This window comes from Cibotium barometz, chromosome 44 (assembly GCF_041138505.1).
Source record: "Cibotium barometz isolate CiBa-2024 chromosome 44, ASM4113850v1, whole genome shotgun sequence".
In the NCBI taxonomy this organism is placed as follows: domain Eukaryota; kingdom Viridiplantae; phylum Streptophyta; class Polypodiopsida; order Cyatheales; family Cibotiaceae; genus Cibotium; species Cibotium barometz.
The window spans coordinates 19,559,594-19,578,228 of record NC_141089.1 but is presented as its reverse complement, the minus strand read 5'-3'; the positions used below and the strand labels follow the sequence as shown (position 1 = coordinate 19,578,228).

The following is an 18,635-nucleotide window of genomic DNA, read 5'->3' as shown; positions in this document are numbered from 1 at the left end:
GAGATATGCCACAGCACCAACAACAGCAACGGCAGGAAGCTCCGCATTCTGTTCTTCAAGTACCAAAGTGGTTGTTGGATACCATTCGGGAGTCAAGTGTTACTGAGTATCTCTCCGAGTGGACCACAGTGGATGGACCTCAAAGATCGCACAAAGTTTGTGATAAAAGTCAATCAGAAAAGCTTTTAGAGGTGAACTATGCATTGATGTCTCGTATCATTCGCGACAAAGAGCCTACTTCAGTTAAGGACGCTCTTTCCCAGGAGACTTGGAGGAAAGCCATGAAAGTGGAACTTAAAGCCATAGAGAAGAATAAAACTTGGGAGTTGGTTCCAAGGCCATCAAAACGGTCAGTCATTGGTGTCAGGTGGGTCTACAAGACCAAGTATACGTCCGATGGATCGGTGGACAAGCACAAGGCTAGACTTGCGGCTACGGGCTATGCTCAGCGGCTTGGCATCGACTATGAGGACACTTTTGCACTGACAGCTAAGATAACCACGATTCGGACAATTCTTTCCCTTGCCTCTTCTCAGCAGTGGCCAGTGAATCAGATGGATGTGAAATTTGCATTCCTGACTTGCAAGAGGAGGTGTATGTTGAGCAACCTCCAGGCTTTGAGGTTCCAGGATCAAAAGGTATGGTTTACAGGTTATGAAAGGCCTTGTATGGTCTTAAACAAGCTCCCAGGGCTTGGAACCAGAAGATTAATTCTTTCTTTCTTAGAAAGGGTTTCCAGAGATCAGCTGCGGATCCGAACTTGTATCTCTTTCGGGAACGTGGTATGGTCACCTTGATTATCCTCTATGTGGATGATCTTATTCTCACTGGCGGTCATGTGGAGCACATAGCTATGACGAAGGTTGCCTTGTCAGAGGAGTTTGAAATGACGGATTTAGGCTTACTCCATTTCTTTTTGGGATTGGGGATTTGGCAGACCCATAGGAGGTTATTTGTTTCTCAGCAACAGTAAGTTCAAGAGTTGTTGGAGGCCTTTGGGATGCAGAACTGCAAGCCTATTTCATCTCCGATGGACCCAAATACCAAACTTACAGTACATGATCCTTGTGAGCAGGTTGATGCGTCCTTGTATTGGAAGCTTGTTGGTTAATTGATTTGGTTGCTGAACACCAAATTGGACTTGAGTTTTCCAGTGGGGCTATTGAGCTCATCTATGCAGACACCTTTGAAGGCTCATTGGGACGCAAGATTGCGGCTCTTGCAGTATCTGCAGGGTACAAAGGATCTTGGACTCTTTTATAACACTACCAACTCGAGGGGGAACGAAGGACCAAGTCAGTCTCTGAGGTCGGAGCGACTCTGATTGGAAAGGAGATCTACTTCAGGATACGACTTCACCCTTGGCTCAGGAGCTATTTCTTGGTGCAGCAAGAGGCAGCCAACTACTTGTGGTGCTGCTTGCGAGGTGGTGTGGCTACGGAGGTTACTTGGTGAGATTGGGTTTCCACAAAAGAAACCCACAGTCATCCAATGCCACTATCACATGCACGCTCGTGCCATGGCTAATCTTCAACATGAACTGGCTTAATCCCTAGTTAGTGCAGTAGTTAGGACAGCATCAGCATTAACATCATCAATAGCTAAGCATCAGGACCATCAACTTCATCATCAGCATCATCAGCATCATCAGCATTAGACCCGTCAACATGGTCTACAACATCTACATCATCAGCAGCACCATTAGGAAGGTATGGGGCCTGTCGGCTGGCAGCAAGGCTCCATACAGTAGTTGGCTAAGGTCTCTACAGGGCCAGTAGGTGTTGGGCATCATGTAGAGCTAAGCGCAACACTAAAGCAAAGAATTCTTGTTTATTTGTCCAAGACAAACAAGGTGACAAGTGGACAGATGGCCCCCGACTGTAGCCTAACACACATATATAAGCATAATTCATAAATCAGCATAGGGGAGGTCATTAGCTCATCATTCATTCATTCCATGTGTACAATAGTAATACAAGAAAACCTAACACGTAATCTCTCTCTTCTTCTCTCTCCTCTGTATCTTAATCATGTGTTAATCAGCATCAATGTTCTTAATCATGCTTAGGGCTGTGGATCAATACAACAAGGCTTCCGCGCATGCAACATTGGTATCAGAGCATTCAAACTCAGCCCACTAAGCTATATCCCAAGGAAGCTGCATAGTTCCAACAGATTGGATGCGGCGGGGTAGCAACAGGAGTGGTCTGCAAATAGGTGAAGCCAGAGGAAGCATCCCCTGAGGGTAGGTACGCATACCCAATACCTCATTAAGCCCTCAGATCATTTTCAAAGGCCTAGCAACAGGCATGATCAATTCCGGTAGGTGACCCACCGCTGTGTCAAGGTTAAGGGAAAGCAAGCATGGGGACAACAATGAACAGATGCTCAGTTCTTCATAAAGACTTGGAAGTGGAGATCAGGACTGAAGGTGTTCAAACCAAAAATATCAATCAGTTAAAGTCAAAGTCAGTAAGCAATAGCAGTTCAAGGTCAATAAAAGTCCAGGGAGGAAGGATGACAGAGTCTCCACCCCGTCATCAAGTTTAACAAAAGGGAATGTCACACGCACGCCCGTGCCATGGCTAATCTTCAGCATGACCTTACATACATGAAAAGCATTAAAAAAGGTTTTTATTAATGTATGTATTAGAAAAAAAAACATTCAGCAAGTTTTTTATTAATGATAAAAAACTCGCGTTTTTTATTTAAAAAACGTTTTTTATTATAAAAACGTTTTTTATTTTAAAAAAACGTTTTTTGCGTTTTTTTTTTTGAAAAAAAAAATTCACGTTTTTTATCAATTGGACGTTTTTTATTATAAAAAACGTCCTGTCGCGTCCAATATATAAAAAACGCGTTTTATAGCTGCTTTGGGTCACTTCAGCAAACGTTTGGTCTACCTCGTCCTTGCGTTTGGCATTCCACAGCCAATCCTCATGAGTAAGTTTTCTGCATTGTAAAAGAAGTTATCCAAAGTAATAAAGCATATACTCCTGCTTGCGGGAGGGGGCCCGTCGACTCTCTATCTCTACAGCTCTATCTCTTGTGTATAAAGATTAAAATGGATTGCTTAGGCTCATTAAAAGAAAAGGTATGAAGGCGGCCTTGCAACGAGTTGCACGATCATATCAGTTACATGCTTCATTGGTATTAGAGCTTCTGGTTGTGACCCAACTTGGCCACCTAAAGTGAGAGCATTCCGTGGATGGTAAAATTGAGGTCAGGAAAAACCACATAGCTGTCCACCACGTCAAGAGAAGAAGAAAGAAGCTTCACCACCGCAGAAGAAAGTGTCCAAGAAGACACCACCACAAAAGAAATGCTTACACCAAGCACTAAAGATTTCCTTCAACGGTTGATGGTGCAAAACAGATTGCTAAAGTTACAACTTCAACATTTAAAAGAAGTAGAAAAGCCTAAGAGCAGGGTCCCACAGAATTTGAATGTGTTCTTCTCCTAATGGAGCAACAACACTTGCTGAGGAACAGAAGGCCAAGGAAGCCAAACCCAAGGTTGAAGAAGACCAACGCCGTGCAAAACTCGCGGCTCTGGAGCATCAACAAAGGCTACATCGGGAAGCCATACAACTCCAACATCATCAGCAGACATTGGCAACATTACAGGCTAGTCTGATAGCAACACTTCCCAAACTAGCACCTGGCCCCAGTTCTTCCACCACCCCATCCACCACCGTCTTGTGGTCAACCAAACTTCAATAAGCATGATGGTAAGCGTGATCATTCTGCAATTACTCAATATATTCATCAATTTGTGGCACATTTTCCATAGGCTGAGATTGCAGATCCACAAGACAAAGTCCACGTGGCAACACCACATCTCACTAGGAAGGTATCACCTAGTGGCAGCATTGGTCGCGTCTTCATGTAGATCCAACCACAAGGGCACCAAATCATGTATGGGAATTCTCTGTGTCTGACCTCAAAACCAGATTCCTCCCATCCCAGTACATGACCAACCCTGAGGACGAGTTTTACCATCTCTCCAAAATGGGTTACCCGTGCGACATACTCCAACAAAGTCATCACCATGGCCCAGCAATTGGAAAAATCCGAGGAAGAAAAATTGACGCAGTTTCTTGAGGGGTTAGATACTAACATCAAGTTTATTGTGTAGAATTTCGAGTCTCAATCTCATGATCAGGCTTTGAATCTGTGTAAAATCCCGTTATTTTTTATTTATTTCTTCTTCTTCTTCTTTTGCAAAAACACCCCCCCCCCCCCCCCCAATATTCTCCCACACCATTTCTCCGCACCACCCATGCTGTGCAAGCCTTCCCTCTCTCACTTGTCTTATTGTCCCACCAGCCAGCCACGTCACCTCCTCCCCCATTTGTCTCTCCTCCCACCAGCCAGCCCATGCTGCTGCGTAGACCCTTTCCTCATCATCTTCTCCTACCGATCGCCAGCCCATGTTGCTGCCTAGACCCTTTTCCTCCTTGTCTTCTTCCACCGGCCAGCCACGTCTTGACCTCTTCTCTCTATCTCTCACTCACACACGCTCCAGTCCCCCTCCTACTCCTATAAAACCACCCTTCGCCAGTTCGCTCTCTCCCTCCCTCTCCCTCACCCGCCTTCTCTATCTCCCCTCGCAGCAGCTCCCCACGTTCCACTCTCCCTCACGACTCCCCCTCACCCTCTCTCACTCCCTCACTACCTCTCCAACCACCCTCACTCACCCCCTCATCAACCCCTACTCTCTTGTCACCTCTCCAGCCACCCTCACTCAACCTCTCCTCACCACCCACACTTTCACTCCCTTACCAGCCCTCACCACCCACCCTGTCCCCTCACTCTCTCGCCAACCACTCCCTCATCACCACACTCACTCCCTTACCATCCCTCACCACCCGCGCCCCCTCAGTCTCTCGCCAACCACTCCCTCATCACCTACACTCCCTCTCCCTCACCAACCTTCCCCCCCTCTCATGCGCTCTCTCCCTCTCCCTCATTTCCTCCCTCCCGGATTCTCTCACTCAATCCCTCCCTCCCTCTCTCGGTCTCTTTTCCAACCAAGACCAGCTCACCTCCCCGTAACCGCAATTATTGGGCCTCCACCTCGTTGTGTAAGTGGAACTAAACCCTAGAAGTTTTTGATTTAAAAAAAGGAATTAGCTAATGCATTTAGCTAGGGTATTTTTTTTATTAAATAAAGAGAAAATAGAAAAGGTTATTTTTCTCTTATGTGAGAATGTTTGCCGCATGGACTGTTGTGTGAAATGTGGATGCAAGATTACGACAAGACTAGTAATATATTCTAAAATTGTTGTAAAATAAACCAAAGGACATATTCTCTTGGGAATAACCATTCATGTCTAGATTGTATGTAACTTGCTATGTTGAGGGATGTTTTTTCAGATTGTGTTGTAATTCAAGTTTATGATTATAAATGTATTATTTTTTTAAATGATTTGTTGACATTAAGGGATAAACGAACCAGTGTATTGTTTTTCATAGGAAGTTTCAAGTATTACTTACCAGAGTGAGATTCCTCCCTACCTCGAGAGAAGGAAGAGTACGAGATATATCTTACAAGTAGTATCAAAGCCAAGTTGAGAGTAGAATTTAATTTCGAGAATTGAATTACAGGTATGATTTCATATGAGTCCTGATCGAATAGTAGAAATACTCAAATTAACCTTCGACCACTTAGCGGTCAAACCAATTGATGAACGAAGAGCTTGGGCAAGCTACTTTTTAGACTTTAATCGATCACCAACATCGAGGATGAAGTTTCTACAATTTCCCTCTACTCGTGAATGTATATTCGCTAGTAGATTCGAACTTATAGATGTCGAGCTATGCATCCTTCAAATTTTAGAGAAGCTTAGAGTACTAAAATACTTCATATTCTATGGAACTCTTTTCCCATATCAAGCTATAGTTGTGAATGGGGAGACTCGTTACACATCCCAATACATCTACGATCAGATCACTCAATTCACCCCTTCATTGTTGTGGTAGATTTCACCCGAGATTTTTGGAATCACTGACTTCACAAAAATACATGTCTTGATCTTACCAAACAACCTCTCAAGTTTATCCTAGGGATAAACAATCTCCAAGAAAGTAGTATTGTAAATCAACACTCAACCTTGTTCACAAAATATAATAAAAAGCGAATATTATCTTTTGCACCTCTTTAGTTTTCCTCAAATTTAGCGTTAAAGTGTGCTCTCTTTTTTCACACCAACAAGATAACGAAGTTGAAAGGAAATTCTTGTTTAAGTAAATGCAACCCTCTTCCTTCTCAAGATGCAGAAGCATGGCTAGAGTCCATGACCGACTATTTCTCTCTTTTGGTACTAATGAAGCCAACCAATCTATGTTGGCCCATTTCTGACTAACCGATAATGCTAAGCTATGGTGGAAGAAGTACTGTAGGAAAAAGGGTGTCCAAGAAAGCACCATCATCGAGGAACAAATCAAGGGAGCCATAAAGGAAAGGTATTTGCCTCTAGACTTTGAAACCCTGAAGATAAATGAGTTCTACAGAGCCTAACCCAAAGAACTCATCAGTGGATACTTACTACTCACAATTTGCTAAACTCAAGAAGTATGCTCCAACTATGAGCTTCGGCTCAAACCATTAGCCAATTTGTGCAAGGTTGAACCCTCCCCTCAACCATCGGCTACAATCCATGCAGCCAACTAGCCTTAAGGATGCAGTTCTTCGAGCTAAATCTTTAGAAGAGAAACTAAAGGATAAAAATAGCAATAACTTCAAGAAGAGACCTTACTTTGAATTGTCCAATGCAAGGCGACCCTCGGGATCACCCTTCAATCAACCACCAATTAGTGGTCGAAATTCACAGCCACTCTTGCCTCGCCTAGAAACCCTACGGAATGACCAAGCATGGCGAAGTGGAGTGTGCTACAATTGCCACCAACCAGGCCATCGCCGTGCTGAATGCCATCATCCACCCAAGGCTCTTCATCTTTCAAAATTACCTCCTCCAAACTTTTCCAGAAACCCACAAACTAATGCTAGGGGAACAACTGAGCCAAGTAAGAAATGGAGTTCAAGGCCCTAGAGGTGGATATCATGGAAGACGAAGAGTTGTTATAATCCAAGCTGAAGAAGCAACCCTTGAAGAAAAAGAGAAGGATAGAGCCCGAGTTCATGCTATGATAGAGCACCAAGGTGAAAATTAGCAATTTTCAGTGATCCAAACACCAGCATCTCATCACGGTAAACATTTTAAATTGTTCATTGATTCTACTCATTCATTTCTTTCACCAAAGTGCATCAAACAATTAGGTCTTAATCAAAAACCATCCAGAAAAATGGTCATCGAGCTGGCTAGTAGCAAGAAAGTAATTTCCCAACCATAAGGGACTAGAGTTTGATATTGATGGCAAACCAACCAACTGCTACTTCCACGTGATGCCCCTAGGGATTTATGATAGTATTCTTGGAATGGATTAGCTAAAAGCAAAAAGAACCGCCATCCACTATGAGAGTGGAAAAATCTCATTCAAGGATACCAAAAACGAAGAAGTAGTGGCTTCAAGAAGGACTGGTAGACTCAGCTTACAGATAGTAAAGGATAGTAAGTTACTGAAGTGTCTCAAGAAGAATCAAAGAGTGTTTGTAGTAAAACTCAATATGGTAGAGAAAGATATCGTAGGAAGTGAACCTGATTGGCTACAAGACTACAAAGATCTCTTTCTAGAGGAACTCACCCAAACGCCTCCACAAAGGAAAATTGACCACAAGATTGAGCTTATTCATGGAGCACAACATGTGGCAAAAAGAGCATAAAAAATATCGGTTCCACAGTTGACAAAACTCAAGGAACAACTCCGATTGATGTTAAAGCAAGGGTTCATCAGGCCGAGTGTCTCGCCTTGGAGAGCTCCTGTCCTATTTCAAAAGAAGAAGAATGGAACCTTACGTTTCTACATTGACTGTAGAGATCTAAATCAACTCACTTTGAAAAATAAGTATCCAATCTCTAGGATTGACAAACTTCTAGATCGACTTCACAAAGCCAAAGTCTTCACAAAGATTGATTTGAAGTCTAGGTACTATTAGATTACAGTCAAGGAGAAAGACATCCCAAAGACTACTCATAATGCCCATATCTGGAGTTGAATGCACACCATGACGCCATTTGGATTGACTAAAACCCAGCAACTTTCAATATGTTCATTCAACATATATTCAGAAAGAAGCTACACAATCATGTCTTGGTGTTCTTTGATGATATTCTGACCTACTATAAGGATGAGAAACATCACGAAGCCCAAGTTAGAGAAGTTCTAGAGATCCTTGGGAGGCACCAACTCTTTGCTAAAAAGAGTAAGTGCACCTTCTTTATAGACAAAATTAAATATCTAGGATTCATTGTCTCCAAAGATGGGATTTCAGTAGACCCACTGTCAAAGTCACACAGCAGCAGCACGCACACCACCCTAGGACACTGCGCAACATCGACGGTTGGGCTCCCATCTCTCAACCGTTGCTCCTCCCAAAAACCCGACCAGAGGAGATATCTATGACAAGGTGCCACCACACCCTATATATGGCTTTTTGACTTCCCATGCTCATGCATAGGGGATAATCCACCACAACTTCCAATCATGCAATAACCCGAGAGTAGCTACGAGAATTGCCACCTCCATTAGGTACAAGATAGAGTGGAATGGCCCAACCGTTCAACATCAAGGAAATCTAGGGATTTCTGGGAATCACAGGGTGGTACGTATCTTTGTTCAAGATTATGCAAAGATAGCCACACTTTTAACCAAGCTACTTAAAAAGAATGCAAAAGTAGTTTAGACTAAGGAGCATCAACAAAGTTTCGACAAACTCAAGATGGCTCTCACAAAGGCACTCATCCTTCAACTCTCAAATTTTGATGCAGATTTTGAAGTAGTCACTGATGCCAATAGATCACCTATCCACAAGAAGGAAAACCGATAGCTTACACTTCAAGGAAGCTCAAGAATTATGAGAGAAACTATGCTACTCATGATCTAGAACTTTTGGCTGTAATTCATACTCTTAAGCTATAGCGACACTACCTCCTAGGCAGAAGGTTCATGCTTGCTAAAGACCATAAGAGCTTAAAGTGGAATTTCACCCAGCCAGACCTCAACATGAAGCAAAGACACTGGATAGGAATCTTATCAGAATTTGATTTTGAAATCAAATACAAACAGGACAAAGATAATGTAGTTGCAGATGCATTTAGTAGGAAGTCCTTTGTGGTTGAAATCTCTATGCCAAGTAATCCTTTACTTATGGAAGTGAAGGACAAAATAGCCTTGAATGAGTACTTAGGGCATATTTTACAACTCATGGCTCAAACAACTCTATGAGAAAACGAGTAGGATAATCAAAGATTACACTCTTAGTAATGATGCTTATTTTATCAACTAAGGATGTGCATACCAAACATAAAAGATTTGAAAGATCAAATCCTACATGAAGCACATGCAGCATGATGCATCTTGGGCCGGACATCCAAGATATGTGAAGATGTTGAATGTTCTACAAAGAAGTTCCTTTTAGCCGGGATTAAAGAAGAATGTACTCAGGCATATCACCCACAAGAACAAGAATGAAAGAGTAAAGATGCCAGGCAACTTGCATCCACTAGACATTCCTCAAATGAAGTGGGAATGTATCAGTATGGATTTTGTCACAAGTCTTCCTTCTGTGCAAGGAAGATATGACTCTTATCATGGTGGTGATGCAAGTTAACGAAAGCAGCCCATTTAATCCTTGTCAAAAAGACCTTCAAGGCAATGGATATAGCAAGAATATTCATCAAAGAAATATTCAAACTACATGGTTTACCCAAAAGGATTGTCAATGACAGGAATACAAAGTTTACTTCTCGGTTTTGGACCGCCCTTTTTGAGGGGATTGGAACTCAATTAAACTTCAGCACATCCTATCATCCAAAAACAGATGGTCAGACTGAAAGGGTAAATCAAGTTATCAAAGACGTACTTAGGGCTTATTGCAATCACAAGCCAAAGCTATGGCTTCATTACCTACCATTGGTAGAATTTGCCTGTAACTCAACCTATCACAAGAGTATAGATATGTCCCCTAAGCCCTTTCAAGGCTTTATATGGTCAAGATTGTGTAACACCATTAAATTGGTCTGATCCAATGAATAGAGTAGAAGTCTCTAAACAAATGCTAGATAACATGCATCAACAAATGAAAGCTGTCCAAAAGAAGATTAAAGCTGCCCAGGATAGGCAAAAGCACTACGCGAATGCTAGAAGAACTCAACAATTATTCAAAGAAGGAGATATGGTCTTTCTAAGAGCACGTCCAAAAAGAAGCTCTATATCTCTAGGAAAGTACAAAAAGTTGAGCCCTACTACTGTGGACCTTATGTCATTACCAAATAAATCAATGTCCAAGCCTATGAGTAATTGCTACCCCCTCATTGAAAAATCCGAATGTATTTCATGTAAGCCTTTTGAAAGCCTATGTACCTAGTCCTCACCATATCCAAATTGTTATGTCATCCCAAAGCACCTTGAAAATTCAACTAGACAAAATCATTAGTTCCAGAGAACGAACACAAATTGTTATGTCATCCCAAAGCACTTTGGAAATTCAACCAGACAGAATCATTAGTTTCAAAGAAAGGACTCTCAAAAATAGAGTCATTAGAGAACATCTAGTTCAGTGGAAAAACTTCACGGCAGAAGATAGTACCTAGGAAGATGAGTCTAAGTTGTATCAAGATTTTCCCTACCTTTTAAAATCTCTTTTTTTTTTCTTCCTTTTCTTTTGCGTATCCCCACGATATTCTCCCGCATCGTTTCTCCCCACCACCCATGCTACATAGGCCTTCTCTCTCTCACTTGTCTTATTCTCCCACCGACTAGCCACGTCGCCTCGTCTCCCCTTTGTCTCTCCTTCCCACTGGCCAGCCCATGCTGTTGCATAGACCCTTTCCTCGTCATCTTCTCCCACTGGCGGCCAGCTCATGATATTGCATAAACCCTTTTTCTTGTCATCTTCTTCCACCAACGAGCCATGTCTTGACCTCTTCTCTCTCCCTCACTCGAGTCCCCTCAACTCCTATAGCCACCCTCACCTCTCAACAGTGACACTGTTAGAATACTAAATGTATGAATAAGCTTGATCTCATACTCAATGGATGAGCTATGGTGGATGGAAAAGAGCCATATCATAAAGCTAGTAATTAAGCACTAGTTAAGCATGATTAGAAAGACTTAATCACAGCATAATAACAACATGAATGGGGCAATAGAATTCGTGTTTTTCTCATTAGGAGGGCCACCATTTTATAGCCAAAGAGTACATGTTTGAATGACATCATTGCTTACATCTAACCAAGAGCATCCAAGGCCATCTCCCCCCACATGGCTCCCTAGAATATAGCCTCCATGGAATCTTCTGAAACTCGCCTACTTCAAGTGGGGTTTGACCCTTACATTCACCTAGATTCTCTTCTCATTACATGGTCCTTTTACATTTGATTGAGTGCTTTAACCTTAGACCATGACATTGATCATAAATTCCAACATATTCCAATACCCTCCCTTGATCATGGCATGGTATATTGCCCTCCCTTGATCCAAACATTACATGAAAAAAGCTTAACTCATAAGGAGTATAGCTCTACAGTACATAAAAGAAATTAGCATCGCTCATAGGGAGCATAGCTTCTACATTGCGAAAAGAAAATGACATGACATGAAAAACATTCCTACATGAAAACATTCCTCTCCCATACCCCATCATTATCATATCCATGGGCATCATCATCATCATTTGTTGGTCATGGAGACCCAACTCCCCATCAATCCCCCCTTGAGGGCTACATGGCCTACTGAGAGATATTGTGAGCATCATAGAAACACATAACCTACATCATCGGTGGTTAGAGGTGTCCATACATAAACATTTGGGTAAGAGAGGGCATAAACATTGTTGGCTTTAGAAAGCCCATTCTGCATCTACCTCTGCATCAAAGGAGGTAGTAACATTGTTGCATGCTTGGATTTCTTCTGCGGAATCATTCGAAGTGCTTACCATATTTGCCTGGTTGGTGTAACATTTGTCGGCGAGGTGACCTGGCTTTCCACATTTGGTGCATATTCGCTTTGGCTTGTCTTTGTGGTAGCAATTCTTGGCAAGGTGTCCTGTCCTTCCACAATGTGTACATTGGAGTGATTTGCCGGTTTGCTTTTGAACAAGGTATGCCTGGTTTGAGACAAGATCAATGACTCTACCTTTCAGCTTCTTCTCTTCTTCCAAGAGAACACTCTCTATTCCCTCCAAAGTGGGATCCTGCATATACTTTAAGGTCGGCATGAGTGTATCATACTCGGATGGCATTGACTTTAGGAGGATGGCTATGGCATCACTCTCCTTGACTGGTTCATTGATGGCTTCTAGTTGAGCCATTATGCTCTTCATTTTGTTGATATGAGACGCAAGTGTCTCTTCCATTTTTAGCTCCAAGCTGTAAAAGTCAACCTTTAAACTGATTTTACTGTGTAGACCTTGTGCTCCAAAAGATTTGTCAAGTGTGTTCCAAGCTATTTGTGACGAGTTACCATTACCAATGTAATGAATGTAACTATCTTCCAATCCAAGAGCAATGAGAGCAAAAGCTTTCTCATCCTTGGTTTGCCATGAGATTTCCCCTTCTCTAGTGTTGGGCTTAGGTATAGATCCATTGACGATGCCCCAAACACCATCTTTCATCAACAAAAACTTCATTTTGACTTGCCATGTGTGGAAGTCATGGCCATTGAATTTTTTAATGAGGATTTGAGATGACATCTCCATGAGAAGGTCTTACCAAACAATGGCAGTGTCTAGTCTCATGAGAAATAAGAAAGTTCAAAAACTAGAAGGCACCATCAACATACAAGTGCATGTTGTTACTTAGAAATTCCCCAAACCCTAAAGCTCTAGCATGATGATAGTAGTAGGTTCTAGTTTTTACCCGCATCCTTGGCTTTCTGATTTTTCTTGTGCTTTTGAGGGATTTTCTCACATATGATTCATTTGAAGATTCTGCATCACTTTCCGTCATGATAATGTTGAAGAGGATTTTAAATTGTGATGTTTATTATTACATCATCACAATACCATATGATAGTGAAGTACAAAATCATATTGGATTAGCTCAAACCTTATCCATTCATATGAAGGCTGTCCCTAAAACAGAGTTGACTTTGAGTGTTTCATTGAAGGTCTTCCCAAATGATTCACTTAAAATGCTTTGAACACAATGAATAGCAGTGATTTGCTAAGCTATTGAGCTCAACACCATCCAAAACAAGCGAGTAAATCACTGATATGAGCCTCAACACTTCAGACACTTTGAAAACTGATGAATGACTTGAAGTAGCAGCTACAGTGCATCAATGCTCATGAAATTCAATATGTATAAGCTTCATATCTAGGCGCCGATTTGCAGGCGTAATGGCGACGCGATGCTGGCGATTGAACTCTCGGGCAGCTACACGCTGAAAGCGCCGCCTCTTAGCTTTCTTTTGCACCAAAAAGTTTGTGAAATGGTTGAGTATTCAGCCCGCAATCAGCAAAAGACCAAGGTTATGTAGTTGAAGCTTCAATGGAAAGCTTCATTTTGATGAAAATGAAGACCATGGTTTAATGCCTTGTAGATGATAATGATAACTAGGCCTAAGGATGAAATGTGGCTCTGATACCATGTTAGAATACTAAATGTATGAATAAGCTTGATCTCATACTCAATGGATGAGCTATGGTGGATGGAAAAGAGCCATATCATAAAGCTAGTAATTAAGCACTAGTTAAGCATGATTAGGGAGACTTAATCACAGCATAATAACAACATGAATGGGGCAATAGAATTCGTGTTTTTCTCATTAGGAGGGCCACCATTTTATAGCCAAAGAGTACATGTTTGAATGACATCATTGCTTACATCTAACCAAGAGCATCCAAGGCCATCTCCCCCCACATGGCTCCCTAGAATATAGCCTCCATGGAATCTTCTGAAACTCGCCTACTTCAAGTGGGGTTTGACCCTTACATTCACCTAGATTCTCTTCTCATTACATGGTCCTTTTACATTTGATTGAGTGCTTTAACCTTAGACCATGACATTGATCATAAATTCCAACATATTCCAATAGACACCCCCCCCTCCCTTTTCTACGACTTCCCTCACTCCTCTCTCTCACTCCCTCGTAGCGCTCTTTGCCAGTTTGCTCTCTCCCTCACCCACCTTCTCTATCCCCCCTTGCAGCGCTCCCCACCTTCCACTCTCCCTCACCCTCTCACTCCCTCGCTACCTCTCCAACCACCCTTACTCACACCCTCATCAACCCCTACTCTCTCGTTACCGCTCCAACCACCCTCACTCACCCTCTCCTCACCAACCACCCTTACTCACCCTCTACTCACCACCCACACTCACTCCCTTACCAGCCCTCACCACCCGCGTCCCCTTGCTCTCTCGCCAACCACTTCCTCATCACCTACACTCACTCCCTCACCAGCCCACACCCCCTCACTCTCTCGCCAACCACTACCTCATTACCTACACTCCCTCCCCCTTGCTAGCCCTCTCATGCACTCTCTCCCTCTCCCTCCTGCCCAACCCCTCGCCAATCTCTCTCGTTCTCTCCCTCCCTCTCACGCGCTCTCTCTCTCTCCCCCTCATTCCTCCCTCCTCGATTCTCTCACTCAGTCCCTCCCTCTCTCGGTCTCTTCTCCAACCACCTCCACCTCTCTTGCTCTCCACTCCCATCTCTCTCTCTCTCTCCCCCGCTCTCTCTGTCTCCCGGTCCCTCTCTCTCCCTTCTTTTATTTTTCATTCTTAAGTTAAAGTTAATAACTTTAACTTGATTATTAAACATAGTGATTGAAGAGTATTTTGAGAAACTTGAGGTTGTGGGTTCAATCCCCAAGTAACTTTGAGTATATCTCTTAGTCAATTTTTTTTTTTTAACTCTCCTTAAGAGAGGATTTCCACTTGACTCCCAAGTCTTTTGCATCAATTGTCGTTCTTCGATATACACAAAGAGGAGTTAGTTACTTCTTGACAAGCGAAGACTCAATCACGACAAGGAATAAGGACTCATGGAGGAAGTGCAAGATGCGGATGTCCAAGGATAGCTAATCATGATGAGGTTACAACAGAACATCAAATAATAGTAGCATTTAGCTAGGGATTTTTTTTATTAAATAAAGAGAAAATAGAAAAGGTTATTTCTCTTATGCGAGAATGTTTGTTACATGGATTAGTGCGTGAAATGTGAGGATGCAAGATTACGACAAGAGCGGTATCATATTCTAAAATTGTTGTAAAATAAACCAAGGGACATGTTCTCTTGGGGATAACCATTCCGAAGTGATCGATCAGGGGCAACTTGATATTCCCCACCCAAGGCAACCAACTCTTGAGTATTTACAGAGTTGGGGCAACTGCTTATGATGGTTAACCCACCACAAAGCAAGGTGAGAGTTCCTTCTGGAATTACAAACCCGAGCTTGATAGCTTTCATGTTAGTACACGTGAGTGAGGGGACATTTCACCTTACTAATATGTGATTTATCATCACGATAGTTGCAATGCCTAGATTGTATGTAACTTGGTACACCAAGGGATGTTTTTCCAAATTGTGTGGTAATTCAAGTGATTATAAATGTATTGTTTTTTTTAATGATTTGTTGACATTAAGGGATAAAGGAACCAATGAAGGGAATTAAATTAAGGAACTTTGTTATGTGATGCATCTGTACCAACAATGTGCTTAGTAATTAAAAAACCTCATAGATGAACGTATCCCGAATCTGGAAAGTGTTAGACAGTCAGTAGCACAAAGATTCAAAACCTAAGAAGACGCCAGAGGAGAAGACCAAGGAGGCTATTACAGGAGGTTATCTCTAGCCAAATGAGCAAAAGCGGTACCAACCAGAGAACCAATGTTTTTTTCAACCATCATGAGGGACATAGTAAAAGCGATTGTACCAAGTGGCAAGCTGAGAAAACCGCAAGTAGCCATCCTCTACAATGGCCACCGCAGAAGCACCTACATCTCCAACCTCAATCTCTAATATTGTTCAGCTTTTGCCCGCTTTGAATCTAGTCCCTCCCATGGTGTTTGATGATAAGAAGAGGGCGAGGATGCAAGAAAGAAGAAAGGTATGATCTGTGCCTAAAGCACAGCGAAGGGATAGTAGTTCATTGTCCTCTTCGACATGGGCAGCTCTGAGCATGCCATCTCTCACAATTGGTTTCTAAGACAAGTTGTACCTTAATACTATACCATTTGCTTGTAGATGGGTTTACACCTCGGATCCGCACACATATTACTCACCAACCTAAGCAGTTTCAGTTTCAAGTTCAATGGGCTACATACTTCATTCTTTCACCTCTCTTGGAGTGTGACATGCTTCTCGGCATCCAGTGGTGTACCTTAGTACCATACCATTTTCTTGAGGATGGATTTACACCTCTCTTGGAGTGTGACATGCTTTTCGACATCCAGTGGTGTACCTTAGGACCATACCATTTTCTTGTGGATGGGTTTACACCTTGTATCCGCACGCATATCACTCAACAAGCTCAGTAATTTTGGTTCCAAGTTCAACAGGCCACATTCTAGCGAGACTTCATTATTTCACCTCTTGGAGTGTGACATTCTTCTCAGCATCGAGTGGTTTCAAGAGTTTGCGCCCATTCCTAACTCGAGGCAAGACACCTTCACTATTGTTGACGGTTTTCCTAAGCCAATCGTGATTCGTGGGGATAGGAGCATTTCTTGAATTCCACTCATTTCTCATATCTAGGCCTGAAAAGCGAAGCTGATGGTGTATTGATCCATGTCCACAATCACCAATTTGTTATCTAGACAACACATTCTTTAGAGCAACCGATGGTCGGTCTCCTTGCGCAGCTTCAAGATATCATGTTGAGGAATGACTTCCCGCCCAATCTCCATGCAAGCCAACAAGTCAAGAAGAGATGTCAACTACAAGGAAGGGGATTGGGTGTTTCTCCGAATCATGAAGTAAGTGGGCAAGCATTGTCCCAAGATCTCTTTCCAAAGCTTTGGCCCATTTCCCACTGCGAACCACACAGTTGGAGTATGCATGATGTCTTCCACATCTCATGGTTGAAGCCTTATGTTGGACCATCGTTGCAAGAGGTTCCGGATGAGCAGCAGCCTGAAGTGGTTGATGACTCAACCCCAACACCAACCCCAACCCCAGCCCTGCCTCCCTGTTACACAAGTGGGAATTCTTTCCACAAGAAGGACAAGCTGTGTATCTCTTCCAATTAAAAGGGCATTGGTAAGACAAAAACTTGGGCTCGGAGTGCAGCAATCCCCAACCATCATCCGTGTGAAAAGGCAGCTCATGCACGCCTGGCCTAAACCACGCAAAAGCGACCAGAGATGAAAGAAACCCAAAGCTGGTTAGGGATGGGATCCATGTGTCAGCTATTTAAGCATAATGGATAAATGGCATTGGTGCCATCAATCTGCAAAGTTTTCAACAGGTCACTAAGGCCGCTTACCCATCCTAATCAATGAACCATTGTGATTAATGATCCAAAACTATGGGTGCCATCTAGTAATCTCTACATTAGCACATCATGGTCTCAAAGAAAAAGAGATCTATACATCCTCATGTGCAAGCCATCCTCATGTGCAGATTTAGACTACAATTATTAATTAACTTTGGGAAAAAAGAAAGCCCACAGCTAAAGGTTAAAACGTAAATCTGGTAAGATAAGGCACCTGGAGACAGCAAGAATCTGTAAAGTCTGTAGCCTGCCTGAAGCCGGTTCTACGAAAAGGAATACACATCCGCTTCTGTTTTCCCAAATCTTGCATTAGGTTTTGCTTCACATCCACTAAACGGAGAGATCGAAGGGCCCCCTTTCAGATGGAGAAAAATAAACTGTTTTTCTTTGGTTACAAAAGCTATGAAATAACAGCTTCTTTGTCAATCGAGCTAACCCCAGATCGACATAGCCAGCAAGCTGTATGGTTACACAGGGAAAGGGAGTAAACAACCGAGAAAATACAGCTTCTGTGTGATTCGAGATAACCCTAATTTGCCATAGCCATCGCCATGGATACAGTTTCTGCTGAGACTTCAAAGGAAGGGCATGGATGCGCAGATGAAACGCGTTTGGGCTTCAAAAACAGCACAATGCTGCACAGAATGGAGGGGACAGCGCCTCGGCATCGCCATAGCTCAAATTCTCCTGCATTGCTTGGAAATTTGTATTTCTTGTTTTTCTCGTTTTCTCTGCAGGCGCCTGCACGCGGTAGAAGACAATAGCGACTAAGCGGATTCCAAACTCCCCTTCAATCCAGCCTATGGGTCAAAATTAACATGGATATTTTATTTGAATATTATCAAAAATGTCTTTGCTGCCCAACCTAAGAAATTGAAAACACATAAACATAACATAGATATTTTATTTGACTATATATTATGAAAAATGTCTTTAGCCAACCTAAGAACACATAACACAACACGAGTGGAGTCTCATGCAAGTTGCTAAGGGCCTTTACACATGGTAGAATGGGAGCCTTTGCCCCAGCAGAATCTTGCCCTCGCCCATCCAATCAGCAAACAAGCAATATGCA

At 42.6% G+C, this 18,635-nt stretch overlaps 1 protein-coding gene across 1 annotated transcript in view; it reads right to left on the bottom strand.

The window, feature by feature from the left end:
• The window catches only part of LOC147613042 (calcium/calmodulin-regulated receptor-like kinase 1), a 55,737-nt gene extending 37,374 nt beyond the window's left edge, over window positions 1-18,363 (bottom strand). Inside the window, exon 1 of the mRNA XM_086782336.1 lies at window positions 17,775-18,363. The gene's annotated coding sequence lies outside the window, so the exon portion shown is untranslated. The remainder of the gene's footprint in view (window positions 1-17,774) is intronic.
• Window positions 18,364-18,635: the final 272 nt, after the last annotated feature.